The sequence below is a fragment of the Helianthus annuus genome, chromosome 13 (assembly GCF_002127325.2).
Source record: "Helianthus annuus cultivar XRQ/B chromosome 13, HanXRQr2.0-SUNRISE, whole genome shotgun sequence".
Lineage (NCBI taxonomy): Eukaryota > Viridiplantae > Streptophyta > Magnoliopsida > Asterales > Asteraceae > Helianthus > Helianthus annuus.
Window position 1 is genome coordinate 1,006,257 of NC_035445.2, and position 16,736 is coordinate 1,022,992.

Below are 16,736 nucleotides of genomic sequence, written 5' to 3' on the forward strand. Positions count from 1 at the left end.
CTACCCTCGAAGGGAGACGGTGAAGTAACGGCGACGATAGTGGTGGTTAACGGAGACAGAATGGTGGTGGGTTGTGGTTGTTTGCGGCGAGGGTTCACAGAGAGAAAGTTGAAGGGTATTTAAGTTCCACCTATATTGGGCCCGTGTGAGTTTTCCCCTACAGGTCTTAAGTTCGAGTCTGAGTGATAGGGGTTTCTCATTAAAAGGTTTAAATTGGGGATCTATTACGCGAGAGGGCTCTCTAGCGCGGACACGGTTAGAATAACATATGCCAGACCTTTAAAAAAATAGATTGAAAAGTTAATGGGCCACGTGGGTTGTAATGTAACATTACTTGATCCAAATATGAACGAGGCTCTATGATAACTCATATGGGCTGTATGAAGAACTTAATTGGGTTTTTTTAAAATAAGGTAGCTTTAAAGGCCCAAATAAATCTTGTGAGGGGACAAGTTAATTCTTGTAATCGGCTTTCAATTTTTTTTACCAACGTGTTACGTAGATGCATGTAAGTAAAATTCTTGATTATACTCTTTTAAAGTTTGGTTAAACCATTTGTTTGCACCCCTATAAAATAATTCTTGGGCTCAGTAGCGGATCTAAGATTTTATTCTAATGGTTTCTTTTTGGTAAATTCTTTTTAATTCTCACTATTTTTTTTCTAAATACTATAAGGTTATCACTAATATTTTCCATTTTTCTAAACGTACTGGGTTCCTTGGAACCCATAAATGTGGACTGGATCCGCCCCTGCTTGGGTTTGTCATCGGATGAACCTTAAGAAACGTGTTTCATTTGTTCAAATTATCCTTAAGAGCATTCACACTGGAGCCTCTATTCTATGTAATATAAAGAAAAGAATAGATAAAACAACAAAAACACCACTACATTAGATCTCTATAATAAAGAAAAATATATAGCAAGTAAAGCACACCTTTATATTTAGAGGTTCATATTCAATCATCTATATTTCTATTGTGAGTGTGTAGCAAAGAGAAAAAAAACAACGTAGTAGTTTTTTTTTGTTGTTTTCTCTACTTTTCTCTTTAAATTATATAGAATGTCCATATACAGAGGATCTAAATTCAACAAAAACTCAAAAATCCCAACTTCTTGATTTTACACCATAATATTGCAATCCAATCAATGACTTTGACAACTTCAAATCATCCTTAGGCCATGTGTAGTCATAAAGCCCTCAAAGGGGCGTTATGCGACATGTGGCATGCCACGTCAGCAAGGGGCTTTATGGGGCGTTATGCAATTTGAGGCCGTAGTCATAAAGCCCCTGTGTAATCATTACTCAATTAATTAATTTTCAATTTTTTTAATTAATTTCTAACTTTTTTAAATTAAAAAACCATTACATTAAATAAAAAACATTAAATAAAATAAGTTTTTATAAATGCAGGGACCAATTATGTTAAAAACCAAGTTTTAAAAACAAATTTTAGATATTTGAAAAATGCAGGGACCACATATGTTAAACCCAAAAAAATTTCAAAATCAAATCGCCTGTCTTCTTCTCCAATTCTCCGGCAGGTTTCCGGCGGACTTGCAGGTTTCCGGCGGACTTGCAGGGACCAATTGCTGCTTCCTTTCCATTTTGCAGGGACCAAACAAGTAAAAATCAAAAACCATAAACAATCAAAACGCCGCGAAATTTATAGCGGCGCGAGAATTTTTTGGGCCATAGCGCCCAGGGGGTGGTGTGCTCGGCGCCATAGCGGCGCTATGGTGGGCTATACCGCCCCACTACGTTCAACCTTAATGATGATCCTAAAGCATAAACTTTTTTCTTATTTATGCGTAACCCTATATTATCTTCACGGGCAGAGGTTAGTGGGAACCGGGGGTGCACCCCTCCTCCTAATGTTGCAGTTAGAAGTGTAAAATTTTCGATTTTTTTTCAGAAATTTTTAAAATTATATAGGATCCCCCCCCCCCCCCTCTAATTACCTCTCAAAACTTTTGGTCAAGCTCCCCACTGATTATCTTGGTATATTATTTTATTTAAACCAAGTTAGATGTACACATTTTTAATGGTAACAATCTATCTAGTTAGTTAATTGGTGATATATTAAAAATAGGGTAAATTACACTTTTCGTCCTTTATGTTTGTAGCGGGTTGCAATGGATGCCCTTTAACTTCAATAATTACAGTCATAATCCTTTATTTAGAAAACTCATTACACCTTTCGTCCTTTAAGACTAACCAGGTTAAAAAATTAAGTTAAATCCATTCACTTAAGGGTATCATGGTCATTTCATGCTTTTATTTAAATTTTTCTTAATAAATAAATCTCCCCCAATTCTCCCCTAATTCCTAACCCTAATTACTCTTCTTTCTCCCTCTTTCTCCCTCTCTCCATGCTTCTTTCTCCCTCTCTCCACAACAAACCTGCAATTCAAAATGACATATCTTATAGGGCATCATATATATAACAACCTACGCAAAAATTCAGTTCAACAAAATGCCAGGAACATAAAACAAAAGAATCATATATAAGTACCAAAACGAAAAACATAAGCACACACAATCCCCAATTTCCAACTAAAAATCAACCAATATATAAAATAACAAACTTCGAGGGATTCAGAAAAGTTATAAGTTATCTTTTAGCATTATAACTTGTTAACAAAATTCGAGTACCATATGTCATTATCAAAGCTGCGAAAGGCGCAAAGGTAAAGCAGGTCACAGTCTTATCTTTGTATGTTATATATGGTAATTTGAACTAATAAATTGATGAAAATCAGGCATACGAAAGGTTAGAGGACCTGATATACGTGTTGGAAAACAATATACCCATTGATCCTCAATACTATCTCGAAAATCAAATAAACAAGGTTGGTTTGGTTAATGGTTAATCATCTTGTCGTCATACCTTTTGATAGTTATACTTGTACCTGAGACTGTTGATGGTATAGACCGTAGTTTTATATGAGGACTACTGATGTGACGGGGAAGGTGACTTCGATTTTGAATTATAAAGATGAGGAGTCGAAGATAGTTATGCCTGGTGATAGGGTGAAGAAGGAGAAAGAAGCAATGGATGAAGATGGATGAGTTATTATTAGGGTTAGGAATTGGGGGAGAAATGGGGGAGATATGTTATATATGTAATTTTTTGTTTTATTTATTAAGAAAAATTTAAATAAAAGCATGAAATGACCATGATACCCTTAAATGAATGGATTTAACTTAAATTTTTAACCTGGTTAGTCTTAAAGGACGAAAGGTGTAATGAGTTTTCTAAATAAAGGATTGTGACTGTAATTATTGAAGTTAAAGATCATCCATTGCAACCCGCTACAAACATAAAGGACGAAAAGTGTAATTTATCCTTAAAAATATTTGTGCGTATTGCGTAAGTTGTGTGGAAAAGTTACACAATGGGAATCATCTACCCATCGAATTTTTTAGGTATGGGTTAATTTTAGTATCAATGCCAGCTGGTTATTTTATTATGTTTGTGTTACGGGTATATCTTATCCCACTTAATGGGCTTAATACCAATTACAACTTGTTTTTAGACTTTTAACCTATCTCCACGATTCCTTGGACCTCATTAGATTAGCCCTACATAAAAAAAATCACAAAAGAAATTAATACAAAAAATAAAGGAATAAATGAATACCAATTCAGATATACTTATAATCCTCTTTCGACTTGAAAACAATTTGGAGTATAACAGAATGACCATAAGCTTACACGTGTTGTGTAGCAAAATGAATCACTTTGTCCTTAAAACAGGTTGTGGATTTTAGGGGTATTCAGAAAAAACTGTAATCAAATAAATCGGCTTGTAAACAAGTTTATATAAGCTCGGCTCGGCTCGGCTTGTCTACTAGACAACATAAATAAGAGGTAAATGTTATTAAATATTAACAAAAATTAATATTACGCTAAGGCTCGACGAGTCTGACGAGCTTCACATGCTAAGTTTGAGCTCGGGCTCGATAAATAAACGAGCTTTATTTTAGGCTCAAGCTTGGCTCGGTCTCAATAAGGCATGTCTCATTTCGAGCTTTTACTCGAGTTGCTCGGTTTGTTTGCACCCTAAAATCAACCCATCAGTTTTTGATACAGTTCAATTATATCGGTTCAGTTAATTTAATTGTAGTCAGTTAATTCGGTTTTCTACACCCCTGTTGTATACTAGTTGAGCCATTTCATTAACAAATTATACCGATCAATTAAAATAAAATTATTTTGATGTTGTGTCATGGATTCTCAATCCTCTAATCTTCATAGTGTGAAAACGATTTCTTATTTCTAAAACCATAGTATGACTAGAAAAGGATAACCGTTGTGGACCGAAAATACACGTGGTTAAAGTAATGAGAGATTTGAACAAGAGTCCAAGTATGAGGTATGTTCAAATTTGGCACAATGCAATGACCCTGACATTTTTAAGGGTCTATCCTATAATATAATCGAGGGAGTCACATGATGATGCATTATTAAATATTAGATATTGGGAAGTTCAAATTTAGGTCCTCTGAAAATTATAAAGTGATATATAGTAAGGTGGGAAACTAATAAATACGTAGGATAAATTAAAATGAAGATGACGGTGATGTGGGGTTTAATGATGTCATAACAAAGAGAGATAGTTTGCATGTTTATATTGCTATGCAAGCAAAGTCCATTTACACATTCGACAATGCTAGAGAGATCCTTCAATTTTTATTACATTCATATTGCAGGCATGGTTTTTCTAATTGGTGCATTTACATTATACTTAGGATAATGGTTTCGTCGTTCAAAAAAAAAGTATAATGGTTTCACTAAAAATAAATACCTACATTATATGGTTTCACTAAAGAGTATTGTCACATCAAGTCATCAAGAGGAGTTTATGTAACCCATAATCGACTAGGCATAGAAACCGTATTAACCATAATCGACCAACGTCAAGAGGACTTAACACAGATCACGCTTTTATTTTTATTGTTTAATTAATTTAAATATGTTTAGTTAGTGATTTGTAATGATTTCATTAACTAAAAAATGTTTAAACTAAATAAATAATAAAAATAAAGTTTGATTTGTGTAAAGATTATTGGTTTAACAATATTAAATATGAAACTCCTTTCAATACCACACCCGAAAGGTGCGTTGTTGCACTCAGAGAGAATGGACAACTGAACGAACTGCCATAGCATTTAAAATATGCGTTCCTTCGAGAGGATCAGACTATCCCGGTTATCATTGTAGCTAATCTGGAAGAAGAGCAAGAGATAGCACTACTGAAGGTGCTGAAAGATCACCGTGCGGCAATCGGATGGACACTCGCAGATTTGAAAGGTATTAGTCCTTCTATTATTATGCATAAAATTATTACTGATGCAGATGCGAAGCCCGCGCGGGACACACAGAGACGTTTGAACCCCAACATGCGTGAGGCTGTAAAGAAGGAGGTGATCAAGTGGTTGGATGTCGGGATCATATATCCCATCTTGGACAGTGTGTGGATGAGCCCAACACAGACGGTGCTAAAGAAAGTGGGCATTCAGATTGTTAAAGGTGAGAGTGACGAGCAAATAGCCACCCGGCCGGTACCCGGGTGACGTATGTGTATTGATTACAGAAAGCTGAACGCCGCCACGTTAAAGGACCACTTTCCTTTACCTTTTATCGATCAGGTTGTCGAGAAACTATCAGGTCAGAAGTATTACTGCTTTTTAGATTGCTACTCGGGGTACAATCAGATAGCTATCCACCCCAATGACCAAGAAAAAACCACATTCATGTGCCCGTATGTTACTTTCGCATTCAGGAGAATGCCATTTGGGTTGTGCAATGCCCCGGCCACCTTCCAAAGGTGCATGATGAGTATCTTTTCAGATATGGTCAGGGATGCCTTAGAAATTTTTATGGACAATTTTTCTGTATTTAGGTAGTCATTTGATGCATGTTTAAGTGAATTGTCTAAGGTGTTAAAATGTTGTGTGGAAACTAACTTGGTATTAAGCTGGGAAAAGAGCCACTTTATGGCTCAGGAGGGCATCGTGCTAGGGCACGTGGTGTCAAGTAAGGGGATTGAGGTTCACAGGGCAAAAACTAAAGTTATTTCAACACTACCTCCCCCAACTAATGTCAAAGGCGTTCGTTCCTTCTTAGGATACGCCGCGTTTTACCGTAGGTGAAGAAACAGTGATCTGATTGGACTAGAGTCAATCAGATCGGGAGTTTTTTCTCTGCATAAAAGGGTTAATCCTCTCGTTGATTCGGTGGTTAGCTAGCTTCCTCCTTCGGTTGATCGCTGCAAAACAAAAAGTTGTTAGACTCATCACGGGGAGAATGGAGGTTCTCTCCGTGACCACCCTCCGGCGTGAGAATAAGTACAGTGATCTCAAGGAAGAAGATAAAGTAGTGAAAGTGAGAGTAAGTCAAGGTAACTTGTGAGATCATACCTGCAGTGCCTTATTTATGACCGGATTTTGGCGAGAAAATGATGCAACGGAGAGAGTAACGGAAAGCACTTTTCTGTCAGCAGTTATTCTACTTTCCGTTAATAGTTAACTTCAAATCCATGCACACGGATTGTGAGCTTGATCGACGGCTGGGGAGATGCCACGTGGAAAGTGGTTTTGTGTAGATTTTCCTTCAAGTGAGTGCCATCATCGTGATTCAGATGGGCGTCCACGATTGTGCCACGTCACAGTCAGCTGTAACCGAATGGTCATGCACGATGAGCATTTAATTCATTCTAGAAGATCTACAGTTGTACACCTTTACCTTTGCCATGTGTCTACTCTGTTGTAACAGAAAAGATTCCTTTTGTTCAAGTCTTGACTTCAGGCGCGTGGAGATATTGAGGTTTTACTCTTTAAACTTAACTGTGCCCTTGCGCGAGCCCGCGCAAGGATGTTAGTTGAGTGTTTGTCTCCCTTTTCCTCCGGCGCAGGGTTATCGAAGACTGTTTTCTTCCAAATTTTGTTTAGAGCCATTGCGCAGCCGCGCAAGGTTTTGTTTAAGATGTTCTTTGGAATGAAGTTAGGGTATGGTCCTATGCGCTTGCACAAGGTTTTTGGGACCATACCCCTTCAAGTCCCCCCAGTCCAGTGTTGCTCTTATGCGCCTTTGGCAAGTAGGTGGAGCATTGGACTATAAAGATGAAGTGTGCGCTTTTTGCTGTTTGAGAAGTAGCGAGGTTTGTTTTGCGCAAAATGGGAAGAATCTTCTTGTAGAAGATATTTTCTTGCTTCATCAGGTTGAGGTTTTCATGATTTCAAATTTTGAAAAACTTGACTCGTGGCAGAAAGTTGGTAACAGGCACTGTGCTGTATTGACATGTGACGGTTGGGAGACAGGCTGCCACTTGTCAGTCGTCAAACATTAATTGGACGTCGTCAAACGTGGTTCGTACGTGCGCGTGGGGTTGGTTACCTGTTCTCCACTCGCCCTTATTGCCTCGGTAACCGCGTTTCCCTGAAAAGGGGGGTTTACGGTTTTCGAGAGCATTAATGGCGATGGGTATATAAACCCTTGAGTGGCTTGCCTTTTTCCATTAGTTGTCTTCGAGTTCTTTCGTCTTCTCCAATTTACTTTAAAGTGAAACCCGCAACTTGTCTTTTTTTTTTCCTTTATGTCTACCGGAGAACATCCGGACGATTCTGCAGAAGAGATGTCTACTTCATTACCACCGCTGAAGTGGTTAAAGGAGATCTTTGATGGTCTAATTCAGAATTTCAAGTTCCCCACGAGTTGAGGTGTGATGTATCCTGATGAGGGTCAGACGGCGGCCAAGGCTCCGGCCGGTTATATTACCCTTTTTTGGGACTACTTCTCCGATGGTAATTTCCGATTACCAGTAACAAGATTTGTTCTTGATGTTCTCGGTTACTACAAGTTCCATATTTCTCAACTACATCCCATGGGAATGGTTCGGATTCGACATTTCGAATTCCTTTGTCGGTCGATGCATATTGAACCAACAGTTAATCGTTTCCGGGTATTTTATCAACTTCATTGCTCGCAAGATATTTATTCTTTTGCCCAACGTCCATCGGCCAAGAAAATCTTTTTGACACCCCCCAAATCCTTTCACGAATGGAAACCCAAGTTTTTTTATATCAAGGCTGGGGTGATTCCGATGAAGATGACTTTCCGGGGTGCGGAAGACATTGAGGTGGAGAATCTGAAGACTTCGGAGTCAGAAATTTGGTACCAGGACATGAAGGATGTTCCTTCTATTGAACTGCCTGAGAGGGCCTTAGTTGCTGCTGGCATGAGTCTACACTGAAGATGGACCGTCAGGATAAACCAGTGTATATGGAGGACGACAAGAGTAAGTCCTGAGATCTTCCTTCTTTTGTTTTGTGCCTCCTATGGAGCTGTTATTTATTTTCCTTTTGCAGTTGTTGTCTTGTATGTGGTGGCGTACACGAGAGAGCATGGAAAAATGTCAACTGTGAAGAAGTGTGCTAATGAGGAGCCCTAGTACTATAAAATAGTGAGAAACTTTGCGCTTCCTAAAGATGCAGATTTGAGTGCGCAGCCGTCTACTAATGTTGGTATGTTTCTTTCATTTTTAAGCAATATTGCAATATTACTCTTTGCTGACTTTGCGCTTTGGGTAATATTGCAATATTTCCTTTTGAATAGGTGAGTTGACAAACCTCGGCATAGGCCCTGAATCAATGAAGAAGAAACGTGTTCCGGCTGTGGCTGCTGCGCCGAAGAAGCTTGATACCCTGAAGGCGGACATCCTTCGAGTAGAGAAGAAGAAAGGTATGCGCCATGTTTCTGATCCTTGGTGTGATTTCGTAGTGGTGTCTGATACGTTAGAGGGTCTTGCGCCTGTAGCTGTGAGAAAACCAAAGGCGGAGCCTCGAGATACTACTGTATTCCGACGTCGAACCCTAGTGATCCCATTGACTTGGAATCAAGTCCAGAGCCGCTTGTACGGACTAAGGCGGTGAAGAGGAAACCATAAAGTGAAGCTGCGGCGTATCCCGCCAAGAAGATTATCAGGAAAAGGATTAGCAAGAAGGGTAACCTGAATGCTATTGCTACGAAGCTGTCCCCGGGTGAGTGCCTTCTTAACTTCTGTTTCCCTATTCTTTTACGTTAACATGAACTTTTATTTTGCAGAAAAGCCTGTGCCACATGTTCGCGTGGAATCATCGTCTTCTTTCAATGACGATCTTCCGCCATCACCACCTTGCGCATCTATTAGAGAACAGTTGGAGGGTACCAAGGCTGCTGAGGCGGAGGTAGAGAAGGCAGTTGAAGTGGAGAAGCCTGTTGAAGTTGAGGTAGAAACGGAGAAGGTTGTGGAAACGGAGACTGCTGAGGTTGGTGTTACCAAGCCTAAGTCTTCTGAGGTTGTGGCGCAGGAGCCAGAGAAAGGAAAACCCATTCAGGAGGATCCTGTGATAACCATTCCTCTTTCCGCAACTACTTCTGCTCCTCTCAGAGATGATGTTGAGAAAAGCCCAGCTAGTGTTAATCAGGGCTTTATTTATCATGATGAGGAAGATTCTCCTATCCGCCCAGAGGAAACTCTGGGGGATTACTACTATCGATCTTATTCAGAGAAGAAAGCTTCCGAAATTCATGCGCCTGTATGGAAGCTTAAGCAAAGAGATAACTTTTCTGACTGGCAAGTTTGCCAAGACTGGTTGCAAGGTGTTTTTCCTCTCGCTGAAGTTAAATTTCAAGAGGAGCGATCGCATGATCAAACGTATCACGCCTATCTTGAAGAAACTGCTAGTTCAACTTCCACCACCCACCGTATAGTGCACGAATGGCGCAGCATGCACAAGGAGTGAGTTGCTTTGAAACGTCGAAAAAGGAAGTTAGTGAAGAGAAGGCGAAGTTTGCCATGCTGAGAGCCAAGCTGGAGGCTGATCAAGCCAAATTTAAGAGCGAGCAGAAGACAGAGGAGTGATCTGCCGCGGGATGGAAGAAGAAGGCTGAATCTGAAGCTGCTCTTCTTTTAGAGGTGTGAAAATGTTGGAGAGAAAATAGTGAAAAGATGGTTCTTCGGAACAGTATCAATAATCTCAAGGCGGAGATTAAAAAGCTGAATAAAGAGAAGACAGAGGCCGAGGCGGCCCGTGATAAAGCCCGTTCTCACCGAGAGAGAAGCGAGCAAAGAGAGGTACAAACCTCCGCCACTCTTGCCCTTAGAAATAAGGAGATATAAGAACTCACTTCTTTATTATCTGATCAGGAATAAAGCAAGGCGGAGCTTGAGTCTGCTAAAAAAGACTTGCAACTTGAGAGGGTTGAGAAAGCCGAAACCTCCCGCCGTCTTGCCAAAACTGAGGAGAAGCTGGAGAATTTTGAGATTGCTCGGGTGACGGCGGAGAGTTTGGTTGAACCTTTGAAGAATGATATGTTATGGATGAGGCACCATGGGATTATTAATGTAAGTGTTTCAACCCCTTGTAATATTTCTGATAAGTTTACACATCTTCTTATTGCGATTTCTTGTGTTGCACAGGTTGCAAATTCGATCCTCAACTCTATTGAGTTAGATCAGACTGTTGCCAATCTGACGGTCATCGCGCGTAGTGACGGATACACTCAGGGGTATATAGAGTGTACTCAGCATGTTAATGATGCACTGAAGGTTGATTGGGACAACAGCAGATCTGCCACGCGTGGAGTTGATACTGGGGTTGCCCATGCTGCAGCTAAGACAGAGTATAACAACTTGCACCTTCCAGTGATGGATTTGGTAGCTGCTGCACTCCAGACTGATGACTTTGTGGCGCAACTGAATGTAACACTCCACTCGTTTTTATAAGAATTTAACATAAACTAAGCATTTTTAAAACAAAAACTTTGATGTACATATCAATCATAAGGAAATTTGCATAGAGTTAACATTTTAGATAACTACTACTAGCTTAACAACCCCCAAAACAAGTCTTTAAGTGTCAACAACATAAACATTGTCTTAAAACATAATTAAGTAATCGCCGAAGCTTCAAAAGTTCGTGTTCGGTTCTTGTAATCATGCTTGATCGCCATCCGGATTAAGTCCATCATCACCTATGGTCAAAACCACATAAATGATTAGTTTTGACACCTTAAAATCAAGTATAAACAAGTTCCATGGTTAAACAATGAGAAACAAACAAAAATGCAACGGATTGGGGCTGTCGCGCCCCGCGACGGCTACTAGCTTAGCCTTCGCGGCCCGCCATGGCCATCGCGTCGCGCGACGATATTGATGATTTGGTGTCGCGTAGCGCGACACCCATTTTTCCACAGCCTGATCCTTATTTTGAGCTGCAAATTCCCAGCTCTAAGTTTTTATACAATTCCAACTTCAATTGTTCATAACTTTCAATCCAATGATCCATTTTAAGTGATTCTTTTTCCCATACATTTGTAATAAAATTACCGACGCGTCTATCTTAACCATTTAGTCAAAAATGGAATGTACGGTTGGAAACCAATAAATACACAATGTATCTGTTTGACCCGTATAGTTTTTGTACTAATTTAACTAGTAACAACTTATGACGACAAGGCGTATTTACCCCAACTTCCGAGGCTTACGACCACCGGCGTTTCATTACCACACTTATGGCTTCAAGCTCTTGTGATGCGTCTTCGTCAAATGTCATTCAAAACAAAATTTTATTACTATTAACCAATTATTCGACCCGTTTGGCTCATTTACGGAATCCTCCATTTCTAATGACTACTGATGTGCGTGAAGTGTGTTATATTTTTGATGTATATTTAAGCCCTTTTTACACTTTTAGCCAAGTTTTAAATTTATAAAACACGATATTTACTAACACTAAACACACATATGGGCAAGTGCACCCATCGTGGACGTAGTATAGTGTTGGTAAGATACCGAGGTAATGATTTACCTGACCTTTCGGGTTTGAAGGGGTAACTTTGCGGTTTGGCCCTCGGTTATTTACCGATAGGGGCCTCGTGTTATTTACCCGCATTATAAAGTCCCCGGTTTATTTATTAATTATATTGGAAAGCCTTAACTTTCACTGCTGACGCTTTTAACCCTTCTTATACGAATTTGAGTATAACTCTTTCGTTTTAAGACGGAACTTCGCGGACTTTGTACAATATATTCTAGTGAGCGTATAATACTGTTACGAAGCCTTGGGAACGTTAAAGGGTCACTCAGAGGTAATATTAAACATGTTGACACAGTTAACCCCTGTAGTTTGTAATCTCTCACTTTCTTCCGCGTTTCGCTTCCGTACGTTTTATGATTTATTCGTTTGAAGGTACAAGCATTTATTTAGGGTTACTATACAGTATATTTACCCTTGTTGACATTTATAACCCTCGATTTTATATACTTTCAAGGTTTGTCAAAATTAGTCCTTTATTTATTATAGATGCCACGTGTAAACAAATGACACGTGTTAACACATCATTGGACACAAAAATTCGAGGTGTTACACATATGGGCAAGTGCACCCATCGTGGACGTAGTATAGTGTTGGTAAGATACCGAGGTCGTCCAAGGACACAAGAGCTTTTAATACCGGTTTATCCTCAACGTTTAATCAAATCAAAAAGGTTAGAAAAATGTTTTAAACTAAGAAAAATAAAAACTAACTAAATGCTGAAAAATAAAAATAAAATAAAAACAGATAGACAAGATGAATCACTTGGATCCGACACGTGTATTAGTATAACCTTTGATTATTTTCGCACTTTTGCACTTGTTTAAGAGATTATCTTAGTTATTGTAGTAGGCCCCTCTTTTGAAGGCGACGTTACCCTCAACCCAGTAGTTTGAGTCAGCAAGGATACAATCCTAAAGGGTCGGATTGTTGAAAGATAATGAATTAAGTTATTAATGCAAATTGTGGTAGGCCCCGCTTCTGGCGGTGACGTTACCCTCGGCTAAGTAGTCTGAGTCAGCAGGGATACAGTCCTAAATAGCCGGGTTATAGTATTAATAGTAGTTAACTTATGAGGGGGTCAAAGAGTTTGGATCCCCGCCATCCAATACCTATGGGCATTGAAGGAGATCCTACTAAATTTGACCCAGGTCCCAAGCAGGACCTCTAAACGCTGAACAAGGGAAAGACCCTTACCAAACCGTTCCCTTAACCCCCGACCAGGTAGCCAACATACCTCCATATAGACCGTGGAGATATGAATGGTGAAAATCTTTTATTTTATATAGACAGTAAAATAATGCCAAGACACCACGGACAAACGATAAGGAAAGATCACCTTCAACATAAGTAACTAGTTATTAAAGTCATTAATACAAAACCAAATAAAAAGTGCAAAAGATTAAAAATAAAAAGTATTATACTAAACACTTGTCTTCACCAAGTGATGTAAGAGACTTAGGCAAACATGGCCTTGATTGTCAAGAACTCTTACGATCAATCTTGGATCCCGAGACGACTCACACACTCTACGATGGACAATGGATGATGGTGGTGGATGATGGTGTTATGGTGGTGGTGGGTGGTGGATGAGGTGTGAGAGAGGTGGTGTGCCAAGGGATGAGAGAGAATGAAGCCAAGCTCCTCTATTTATAGGCTGAACAGAAGGCTGGACACGGCCCCGTGTCCGCTGGACACGGCCCCGTGCCCGCCTGACACTCTCTCTCCTCATTAATTGTAATTGCGAATTACAATTAATGCGCCTGCTGTACTTTCACCACGCCCCCGTGCTCGCTGGACACGGCCCCGTGGTGGGCAATGGAAGCTTCTACTGGTTTGTCTTTTCTGCTGCTTCCTGGGCACGCCCCCGTGTTCGCTGGACACGGGGCGTGTTCAGATTCTGTTTCTTCCTTTTTGCTTTGGGAGGTGCCGTTGAGGGTCCGGGCAGTCTACTTTTGTTCCTTTTCTTGTATTTATGGTAGAATTAGTGGTCTTTTTGCTTCTTTTGTGATTTTGAGCTCATTTCATCCTGAAAATACAAAAGGAAGACAAAAACACTCTTTTTCCAACATTAGTACTAAAAAAGGGTTAGTTTTATGCCTTAATTGATGTGATTTATATGTTGCATTTTACACACATCAAATACCCCCACACTTGAACTTTTGCTTGTCCTCAAGCAAAACTCTTTAAATGTGGCTTACACTCCCAAATGGAATAGGTAGAAGAGAAGTTTTTAGCTTGTCCTAGAGTGTCGGGAATCCAAGGTTTTTATAGGCTTTATTTTTATTTATTTACAATCCTATTCGTTATGATTTATTTTGAACTTTTCATAAGATAAATTACTTATTTGGGCATAGCATGCCTTATTAAAATTCCATTTATATACAAGTTCACATACCTCACGGGAGATCACTCAACACTCGGCCGAAGGTGTATATTTTAGTGAATCACTCGAGAGCAGCACGGAACTTACGTCTTTCCATAGGCTTGCCAAGCAATCAATCCTCCTCCTTTTTAACTTTTTACCTTTGTAAATATCAAGAGGACTTTTTGGGTGAAGGCTTGGGTTTAAAGGTGGGTGGTTGGTTAGTGGTTAGTAAAAAGGGCGAAAATCGTAACAAGCGTCGGTTTTCGTGAAGTACCTTATTTTTAGTGATTTTTTTTATTTTTGAAGTATTTCTCCAAACAAGCTTTTTATAGCTTTTGTTTGTTTTTGACTTCATCATCATATATATATATATATTTTTTTTTCGTCACATAAAAAGGTGATTTTTACGAAAAAGCGAACTTGTTACTAAAAAAAAATAAATAAAAAGGTTTTTGGTGGGTAAAAAGGGTTTTGGGGTAATGAAATGAAAGGTTTAGGCTCAAAGGGGCTATCTAGGGGGATTTTGGGTAGGTAAAAAAAAATAAAAAATAATGGTTTTGAAAGAAAAATGGTTAGTCCTAATGCCTCCATCATTTACTTACTTGGGTTTAAGTTGGTAAGGACCGGGAATGTATCGTCGTGGCAAGTTCTAGATTTGTAAGGACCGAGCGGCTATTCACACAAGAAACGAAAAATGAGCATTTAATCTAAATATGTGTATTTTTATGCTCAATAAAGGCTCAAAACTCACTTTTGTGGGAATGGGTTTTTAATGTGACCAAGCATATATAATCGAATTTTAAACTAGACTTGTTATGCCGTTTCATAATTTTCTTATGTTGGTTCCTTTTTTTATCACGACGCTATCGGTTGTAAACTTGTAAAAATATAACCTTTTTAGAACTTGTTATTCCCAACTTAAACTAAGACAAGTAAATAAAAAAAATGAAAAAGTTTTTGAAAAAATTTGGGGTGTTTAGCGGTTCCAATAGAGTTTTGTGTAAGGCTTGTGTTTAGGATTTTGCAAAATTTCAAGGTTTTAGCATCCCCCCTACACTTAAATTACACATTGTCCTCAATGTGTCCAAAAATAATATTTTTGGTTGATTAGAATGTATAAAAGTGTGTTAAAAAGCAAAGATTTATGTTACTGGCATCCTGGACACGGCCCCGTGTTCACCGGGCACGGCCCCGTGGTCAAGTGCCAGTAACAAAAATTACAGAATTGAAACAGAAGCCTGGACACGGGGGCGTGTCCGCTGAACACGGCCCGTGTCCAGTTACCTGAACTGGGTGATTTTTCTGCAGGGGCTCAGCACGGGGCCGTGTTGGTTGGGCACGGCCCGTGTTGAGCCTTCTGTGATGGAGATTTTTGTCGGGTTGCTCTGTTCTTCGTGCATGGTTCCATTTTTTCTCGTTCCCTTTTTCATCCATTACCACCATGAGTGTGTTTTATTCTGCAAAAATTAAAAGATTAAACTAAACTAAACTAAGGATAGATCCGCGGAATGCCTCCGTGGTGCGCCACGTTTATAAGGGTCCTTGGCTAGACCCGATTCCTGGTTATATGTCTTCTGAGTGGAGTGCCTTGCTTCCCAAGTTACACCGTCGGAGAGCGGCATCCAAGCTTGAATCAATAACCTTCATGTAATTGACTGGGTCGTCGTCCTCTATTTTCTTCCCAACTCCGAACTTCACCTCATCGTCCCCATACCTCAAAGTCAGTGTCCCTTCATTCATGTCTACCACTGCTTGTGCTGTGGCAAGGAAGGGTCTCCCTAGGATAAGGGGGACCTCGGTGTCTTCCTCCATGTCAAGTATGACAAAGTCAACGGGATAAACGAATTTGCTTACCCTTACCAAGACATTCTCGATGACACCTTGTGGGAACTTGACTGATCTTTCAGCGAGTTGTATGCTTATTTTTGTAGGGCTCGTGGTTCCCAAGCCAAGCCTTTTGAACATCGATGAGGGCATGAGGTTAATGCTAGCCCCTAAGTCGGCCAAGGCATTGCGAACGGGTGATTCCCCTATTGAACATGGAATCGTGAAACTTCCGGGATCGATTTTCTTTTGGGGTAGTTTATTGAGTACGAGGGCAGAGCATTCTTCGCCTAAATTAACTAATTGCAAATTTTCAATTTTCTTTTTATGTGTAAGGAAGTCCCTCATAAATTTAGAGTATTTGGGCATTTGGGTTAGGACTTCGATAAAAGGAATATTGACATGCAATTGTTTTAACAGACTTTCGAATTTTGCGAATTGCTCATTGGTCTTTTGACGAATTAACCTACCGGGGTACGGAACTCGAGGAGCCTTGGTAGGCTCTGGTGATGGGGGAGAGTTCTTTTCCTGCAGATGTGTTGGCATTGTTTCTTCCGTTGGTGGAGGTACTTCTGCAGGCCCTACGGTGCGGTTTCGTGGTGTGATGAGGTGAACTTGCGCTTTTGGGTTTGTTTCGGTATTGCTAGGTAATGCGCCTTGTGGTCTCTCGGAAAAATTTTGTGCT

At 39.8% G+C, this 16,736-nt stretch overlaps 1 long non-coding RNA gene across 1 annotated transcript; it reads right to left on the reverse strand.

Moving 5' to 3' along the window:
- Nucleotides 1-2,220: 2,220 nt before the first annotated feature.
- On the reverse strand, nt 2,221-3,342 carry LOC110902395. The gene is made up of 2 exons (XR_002571080.2): nt 2,889-3,342; nt 2,221-2,401 (listed from the first exon to the last, which is right to left on the reverse strand). It is a non-coding gene; the product is annotated as an uncharacterized LOC110902395 (long non-coding RNA).
- Between the last annotated feature and the right edge of the window lie 13,394 nt (nt 3,343-16,736).